Here is an 8,901-nt window from a genome sequence, read left to right as displayed (position 1 = left end):
ATCGCAGCCAAACCGTGTGGCACGACCACGACATTCAGAAGCTGGATGGTCCTCACGCCCACTCAATGCGACATCGACGCGCAACCAGATAAGGCCACAACCTCACCGCTCCACCGGCCTGAGCTGCGTTGTAGTTACGCTACAGGCACTATAGTGTCTACTAGGCTAGTACTCGCCTAGGGGGGCCGGGATGTCGAAATGAAATCCAGTCGCCCGAACTAACCTACTCAATACCAAACTTCAATACAACACTCACCACATCAACACGCTAATCAGGAAAAAGGCATCACTGAATACAACACTCCCCACATCAACACGCTAATCAGAAAAAAAAAGCATCACTGATCCCCTCTACACCACACTTAAGAACACTATCACATCTAAGCACCACATATCGCTACCTATACATCTACACAACACACAATGTCACTATTGCCGAGAACACCACATTTTTTTGTTTCTTTTTCCACTTTTTTAACAAAGGGAAGGTGAAGCTGTGCCGGCACTTGTTCAGTCCCAGGTAGGAATTTCCAAGCTTCACGACCGGATCAACCGTGGATTAGTCGTGGTTAACCAGGCTTTAGTAGTCCGGGACTGAACCAGGCTTGGTATCTTAGTCACACCGGGTAAAGTCCAGGCTTGGATCCCTCCCTGGTATCAAGCCTGGTTGCCAAGTTTGTACCAAGTCTGGAAGAAGTCTGGTTCATTCAGCCTTGGCTTATAGTTTCTCAGCCAGTCTTGGGCCCAGGCTGGCTGAAACTGATTCCTTTTCAATCAGACTGCATCCTGATTTTACTTCGCTGCGAAATCAAAACGTTGCAGTGTCTAATAGTATAATGCTTGATTGCTAGCCCCATATTAATTTCTTTCTCAATATTTGTAATCCATCGAGAACACAAATGTCAACGTCTACAAATTAAATTCGATTAATGAGTGGTGTTCAATCATGAGTTCCACAGGGTATTCGAATTCGCGGGAACGAGTGAAAAAATACCGTTTTTTTTTTTTAATTTGGAGACTCTAATGATAATAATAGTGTAGACAGTTCTGATGAGGATAGTCGTGATGAATCAACGAATTCTTCTGATACAAACTTTCTCCAAGCACAGAAAGATGAAAGGAGCCCTAACCAAGCAAAGCCATCTCATGATTTAGAAAATTGTTCAGAATCTCCAAGTGGAGTTCTACAACAAGATACATTGCTAGAGAGTTTCGCAGGGTGTTCAAGTTTTATGTCGGTTGACGACGAGGATGACAACGCAATAGCACCTGTCAGTCTAGGAGCAGATGCAGCCCTCAACAGACCGAGCTGATGAACTCAGGAATTGAGATTGAAGCACCTCAGACCCTCACTGAGAAAATACGCCATCTGACACTTGACAATATAGGCAGCATCAAGGTGAAAGTGGTGAGTGGATTTTTAGAAATTCTACGTAGTAAGGACATACTGAAGTGCCATCCACTGCCCATAAACTTCTTGGCTTCAATCACGGAGTGAAAACCAAACCGATGATGGCGTATAAAGATCAGATTGGGGATTTTTTTTATCTTGGAATTCTAAATGGTTTGGAGAAACGAATAGACGTGAATGTCTACAAAGAAAAAAACATATGTACGTGTGTTAGTTCATATAGATGGATTGAAGGTATACCATTATTCCAAGGGAAGTCTCCGGCTTATTACGATGAAGTTGGTGACAAAAAAATATGCCTGCAGTCCTTTTGTGGTAGCCTTGTTTTATGGTAGGTCCAAGCCAAAAAATGTGAGTGATTTTTTGGGTGATTTCGTGGAGGAAGCTAAAAAATTAATCCTCGAAGGCATAACCATCGATGGTTGTGTGGTAGAAAAATAATTATAAATTATCAACACAACAATTGAAAGAATTTTCAGATTTAATGAATTCAATGAAAGATTATGTAACGGCAGAATTTCAGAGGAAGGAGTTTGATGTCGAGGAAATTGGGCAATGGAAAGCAACTCAGTGTTCATTTCTACTGCTTTACGCCGGTGGCATTGTCCTGCAGTTTGTTCTCGATGATGACAAATATCAACCCTTTCTGCTACTTCATGTAGCATGTCGTGTTTTGTGCAGTGATAAATTGATAACCGGGGGTCTTCCCATGGCAAAGATTCTATTGCATAATTTCGTTCAACTAATGCCGATTTATTATGGAGAAGACAGTGTCATAATTACAATTCATCACCTCAGTCACCTCTGTGATGACGCAGCTCATTTTAAAACCTCACTGAGCCACTACTCTTTTGGGGGTAGGATTTTATAGGTCAGTTGAATAATTTTGCAAGTAGCCGAGCGAAACCCTTGGCTCAAATCGTCAATCGCCTCAGTGCTTTAGACTCATCAGACAGTGCAAAAGTGAGACCTCGTGTTACAATACGTGATGTGAAACCTGAAAAATTGCCTGAGACAATTAAAATAAGTTGTGAAGAATATTCATCAGTCAAATCAGTAACTTATAATGACATGATACTACATACTGTGGAACCTAACAATGTCGGGGAACTAACCACGGAAAAACTCTTTGTGATTTCAAAATTATGGGTTACATCGAAGTCCCATCATAGTGAAAAGTCAACGGACGATATTTACTCAGATGGATTTAAACTGCACTCCTTAAATGATGTGTTTGACGCTCCCTGTGCGTCAAGAGAAATTGGCATTTTCGCAATTGACAAATTAGCAGGTTCGCATGAGCTGGTAACCATCGGTGCTGTGAAATCCAAGTGTTTAATGATGAAAATCAAAGAAAAATATTATGCTGTGTCCTTGTTGCATTCATAACGTCGATTGTTTCAATAGTGCAATTTTGACGGGTATGATGGTTTTTGCGGGGGTTTTCGTACAGAGAGAGGAGACGGATCCAGTGTCAAATTTTTGACAAACGGCGGTTCATTTGTAAATGTTGGTGTTACTGTATTATATATCCCGCAACAACGGTAACGTGATATTGCGTCATTTTTCTGCACGCGCCATAACAGCTTGGATTAATTCGCTTTTCACGTATGTAAGTATTTTTGCCAATTGTTTATGATTCAGAATGAAGTATTATTCTCTTCTCCTCTTTTATTAGTTGCCTCAGCATTTGTCGAAAATTTTACACATTTCCACAATCTTTTCATATAACCTTTAAAAATCATTCCTGATGATGTTGACGCCATAATTTACTATGTTGAAACATTGAGCGATAAAAAAACTTTAGACAGTTAATTCACACATTTGAGAGAATACTTTTTAAAAATAATTCCGCTGAATATTACGTCAATTAATTATTCGAAGAATTATTGCAAAATACTTCGCACATTAAAAGGACCATTCACTTAAACTGTCTCATTAAAGTACACATTTTTTTATTCATCTACTTCCTCAGAATGAGTACTCAAGAGGAAGATGGCAAATTGTATCAAATTGTGGAGTTCCTGGACAAAATTACTTAGACTAGGAAAAAACCCTTGAAATCGTTCCAGCGTCGTGGGCGACCAGAACCGATGGAAACAACAATAGTACTTGTGCTTTTCCTCCCCCTGATAAATATTGTATAATAGACACAATAGTGAAAGATCTCAGTCCTCCAGAATCATCGTGGGAGAAATTTGACGTTGAAATTCTCACAAGTGCTCGTATGAATAACGTTATACTAATATTTTTCACGCATACCCAATCGTTTATCATCGAATTGAAATAAATGAACCCTTCTTTATTAGAGAAAACATAACCTACTCTTTACAGGGAATTACGACAAGGCCCAGAGGAGGATCAAATGTCTTTATAAAAAAGTGATAACGTAGAATCCACAGATTCAGATACTGAAACCAATCGAGCTAGAAAATTAACCAAAAATCAAGCGGCAATGATGTCAAGGCAAACTTTTTCTCTCTTAGAACAAATTGTCGAAGAAAGGGAGTCCTCTACGGTAAGAACATCGAGAATTCCTGAGGTTGATGTTTCCAGAAATAAAAATCAACCAAGAGATAATGAAGCAGCCGGGGCTGGAGCGTCTGAAAGTAAATAGCTGTGTTCATTTGTTTTCAGGAAAATTGAACCTACTAATTCTCATTTTCATTAGGTAGAACAGCGTACAGTGACACAAAATCAGAGAAAAAATCGGCATTGATAGCTTGCCTTACACCTCTGAAGGGGAGTGCCATAGGCGATCCTCTTAAAGGTAAGTACCAACCATATTGTGGAGGAAATTTGTGTATTTTCTTTGTTTTTTTTCTCAGTTTTCAGAATTTGTCATGGATTACTGGGATCCTAAATTGGATTTCCTCATGTACAAACTACGTGACAATTTCTCACTCAAAACGATGCATCCAGTACGGTTAAAATAGAAAAATCGAAGAGCTCAAGATTAACATGACCATGCATCATGTTGCTGGAGCTGAACCAATGGCGGGGAGGGATTATGTACAAACTTTCCTATTAAGACTTTGGAAGAGTTCCTCGATTTTGAGAGGAATCTCGACCCAATGCATGAGGACAATTTGGCTGACCCTGAAAAGGCTTTGCAAGCGTGTGACACTTGTGAGTTTATTTGGAATATATTTATATTTTGAGGCGTTATTATTGACTTTGCCAATTGTCTGAAAATATTTTTGTGGTATTTTTTTCAGAAAGAATTTATGAGTGTGTTAACGCATAAAGAATCCAATTACGCTGTAGACATTAAGAAGATCCTCAAGGAATTAATGGCCAAAGAAGTTCAACCTAATTATAGTGGCGTAGGCCGTGTTGTCAAAGGAAAAGGAAAAAAAATTGCGTGTATGAGAAGTTTGTATACGAAGTCCATTCATGGTGACTGACTTATTTGGTTTTCATTGATTTTTTTACTCGGTTTCCAGATTTCATTGAGACAAAATATAAAGACTCTAATCAACCATTGAAGATTATTACGATTACAAGTGATTGGCTAGCAGGTGCTGGCGACAGAGATGGAGGATGCATACAGCGTAAAAAGAAAGTTGGTGCAGTTTAACTGAAAAAAGAGCTTAGAGGGATTGAAACAGAACTCATCAGTCAGTGAAAACTTAATTTTGCGAATTTACTGTTTTTCGTGTAAAAAAAGGGAGTTAATTTTTAACGTTATTTTTTTGTTCAATATTATCAGGGGGTTTGTCCAGTTACGACAATTCAGGCAACAATTTTGTATTTTTTGTGTTTAAAAAAAAGGAGTTACGTTAATATTTTTTGTTCATTATTATCGGGAGTTTTGTTTAGTTACGACAACATAATGCTTATTTTTCATTTTCCATGTGGATGAAGTCCATTTAAAGTATATGAATAACAATATATATAATATTAATAATATAATAAAGACAATTAAACATAATTACTTCCGATAAATCGCTCTTCATTGAATGTGCCAATCCACAAAATACCTATTCAAATTACATCTGAACCCTGGCTAAGCCAAGGTATTAAAAAAAAAATAAGCCTGGAACGGCGCTGATTTTAGGGCCTGGACCAGTGTTAATAACACGGCCTGGGCCAGCCTTAGTTACCAAGTCTGGCCCCACGTTACATTCCAATGCTCATCCACTATTGGTCTAGGCTTGGATACCAAGCCTGATCCAAGCTTGCCAAGTCTTGGGAACGGCTTGGTTAAAGGCTGGGTCATTGGTGATTTCCTACCTGGGGTACAGTCCGTTAAAACACTTACACCGATTTACGCGCACACCGGCCCGTCTGCGAAAACCTCAGTAATAAAAAAAAGAATTTGCTTAAAATTAAAAGAATTTGGTTAAAATTAAAATAATTTGTTTAAAATTAAAAGATATTGACATAGTTATGAAAAGAAGTGTAAATAAAGAAAGGAAAGGGAATTATATTGTGAAAGTTATATTGGAAAAGTAAAAAACATAAATCATACGGTGCTGTGAAAAGAAGTGAAAACAAACAACAAAAAGGGGAATAAAATTGTAGAACTTATATTGTGAAACTTATATTGGAAAAAAAAAATAAAATAAAAATATACTAAAGCGTTCCTCGGTTCCTTGTTATAACGGGACAAAAGCGAAAGAGCGTTGTCTGTTCATTGTTCTAACGGGAAGAAAAGCGCGAAAGAGCGTTCCGCTATTCATTGCTCTAACGGGAAGAAACGGCAAAAGAAAACTTCCACTTCGTCCGGCAAAATTCTTGGTAAGTGCTCCCTGACGAAATGGTGAAGAAAATAAATATCTTCCATTACCACTTTGGATATTTTATTAGTGTTTTGTATTATTTCATTAACTCTTTCGTTTGTTAGTTTATTTATTACAACTTGCGTGTTGTTATTTACTATAACATTATTCATCTTTTCTATCAAAATATTGTAATCGCTATGGTCAGAATTTCCTGCAATCCATTTCCAAGCTGATCCGAAGAAATGTAGTGATCTTTTTAATGCCTTTATTTATTCTGAATCTTTTTAAAACATTTTTTGCCTGACTTCGAAGGGATGAAAGTATGGGTTTGAGAGGACGGTTCGGTATTCGTTCGTTAGTTGTCGTTTCCATATGTCGAATGATATTGTCATAGTCTTGTAGCTGTATTAGATGTATAATTTTGAACATTCCAGTTACTAATTTTTTTCCGTCCTGAATCTATTGTTGTTAGTTGGGAGGACGTGTAGACTAGGATCTTAACATTGGCAGTTATTGTTGTCATCATAGATAATGTCACGGTCAAACTAAAAATATCAACAGAAGAGATAAATTTTTATTAGTTTAATTTTTATTTTATTTATTATTATTATTATTATAATTTTTTTTTTTACTATTTTGAACCACTCTGCCCGATTCGCTATAATTGTCGATGATTTGTTCTCCTTAACTATTTCTCTTTTGTAGCGAGAAGTAAATTTTGTGCCATATCTTTTGTTCATTTTTTGAATAAACTGTCTGTCCTGGTGAGTAGTCTTTGAAAGTCGATCTGTTTTTATTATAAAATTCCAAGTTTTGTTTTTGTTTGACCTTTAGTCTTTGTATGTTGTTTTGTCTGGCTTTCTGGCTGGGGTTTATGTAAACTTTGCGTTCGAAAAAGTTTTCTAGTGGTTTTTGTCCAGTTGTGGAGTGGATTGTAAAATTGTATTCATGAACTGCTCTATCTAGTAATGCTTCAAATTTTCTTTCTGTCTTCGATCTTTAAGCATCTTAAAATTTCTGTAAGAGTTGAGTGAAACTTTTCAATTTGTCAATTCGCTTTGCTTGTATGTGGTGGTGTTTTATAGCACAACCAGTGAAAAACGTAAAATCGTGGCCCGAGTCAGCTGGCCCGACCTATCTTATGGGCGCGCAATGTAACTGGCAGCTGATTGCTCTCTCACAACGCAGGGTTGTCAATATCGATATACTGCAGTAATTATCAACTTTTATAATTCAATCTGTTCAATATGTTTGAAATTTTCTTAAAATAACTCAAAATCAGAGTCGAATGCTATTATTTATAAATATATAAACTATTTTTAATAGTTTGTTTTCAGTTTTTATATTTTATATTGTAAAAAATTGTAATTGAAAACAAAGATGTGCTCAAAACTATGTATATATGCGCATTGAGCAATGGCAACAATGTTCAAATGAAAATAAACGAAGATGGCTGATTTCTGTGTTTTTACCACGTTTTTCACTGTTCACACATTTTGCCGATGAGGAAGGAAAAGGAAGGAAGGCGGTAGCGTTTTTCACTGGTTGTTCTATTAATCCTTAATTGGTCTTCTAGCAAGAAAATTATGGAGAGAGAATTGAGTGATTTTTCGTTGTCAATAATTACAGTATTACAGTATTCCAAATGGGAAGAGTATTTGTCTGAGTGGTTCCCGTATATCTTCTGTTGATCTGGATGTAATTAGTTTTGCCTGAGCATATTTGGAATATTTACCTATGGCTGTTTTAATTTTTTCTCTACTATAAACCTGTCGATATGAAGAATTTCTTTTGGATATTCAGCAATTGGGTCATCTCTGGTTTGTTCGGATGTTTCTCGTACTTCGTTACTGAACATATTCTACATTGCCTGACTATTTTGTTAGTTTGTTTTTGCATTTGGGGGAAGTAGAATTTTTAGATGATCTGTTTTTTATTTTCTATTGCATATCAATGGGCTCTTCTATGTTCGCCAATTATTTGTTTCTCCTGCTTTTCGTATGATTCTAAGCCCTCAACATTTCATTGGGTGAATCAAATTATAAAGGTTTTAATGTGTATAGGATACAATTTTTGGATTTGGTCTATTATGTCTTCAGAAGTAAGTATTCCATTAGTTACAGAACGGTTTACGTTTTAACAGGTTATACGAGTATAGGTCGTCAGTAGTATAATGTGCAGGGTGATTCAAAAAAAAAAATTTTTTGTTTGGTACTCGGAAAAATAGGTTCCTAGACACCTCTAAGAAAGGTCAACCTTTCAAGACCAGCTCCAGAGAAGCTCATAACTGTTTCACATGGGCGTATATACAAGGGATATATTTTGTAAGTTGCTATGCTCGTCCCAGCGCAGCTATTACAGAATTTGAAGACTTCCTCTTACGGCTCTCTTTAGAAACCAGAGGCAAAACTCCTATTGTAATAGCGGGGGATTTTAACGCATGGTCGACTGCATGGGGCAGCAGATATACAAACCATCGCGGGCGCCTAGTCCAAGAATTCCTAAGTCAAACGAACCTAACAATAATAAACAATGGAACGCGAAACACGTACCAAAAAGGAAACAAAGGATCCATAATTGACATTATGTTTGCAAACGATTCGCTGAGGAGGCACATTAAGTGGGCACTGTCCGACATATACACAAACAGCGATCACATGGCAATTACAGCACATATTTCGTACTCCCGAGAGCAGGAGCTTCCTAGCAGAAACCCCTCCCGAAGGCGAAGTTGGAAACAACAAGAGTTCGACCCAGACCTGT

General features: G+C 37.2%; 1 long non-coding RNA gene across 1 annotated transcript; it reads left to right on the top strand.

Annotated features, from left to right (window-relative positions):
* Positions 1–751: 751 nt before the first annotated feature.
* Positions 752–4,771, top strand: LOC125775746 (uncharacterized). The gene is made up of 3 exons (XR_007421354.1): positions 752–4,020; positions 4,083–4,181; positions 4,240–4,771. It is a non-coding gene; the product is annotated as an uncharacterized LOC125775746 (long non-coding RNA).
* The last annotated feature ends 4,130 nt before the right edge of the window (positions 4,772–8,901 follow it).

This window comes from Bactrocera dorsalis, chromosome 1 (genome assembly GCF_023373825.1).
Source record: "Bactrocera dorsalis isolate Fly_Bdor chromosome 1, ASM2337382v1, whole genome shotgun sequence".
In the NCBI taxonomy this organism is placed as follows: domain Eukaryota; kingdom Metazoa; phylum Arthropoda; class Insecta; order Diptera; family Tephritidae; genus Bactrocera; species Bactrocera dorsalis.
The sequence above is the reverse complement of the archived record's forward strand: the minus strand, read 5'-3'. Positions and strand labels throughout refer to the sequence as shown.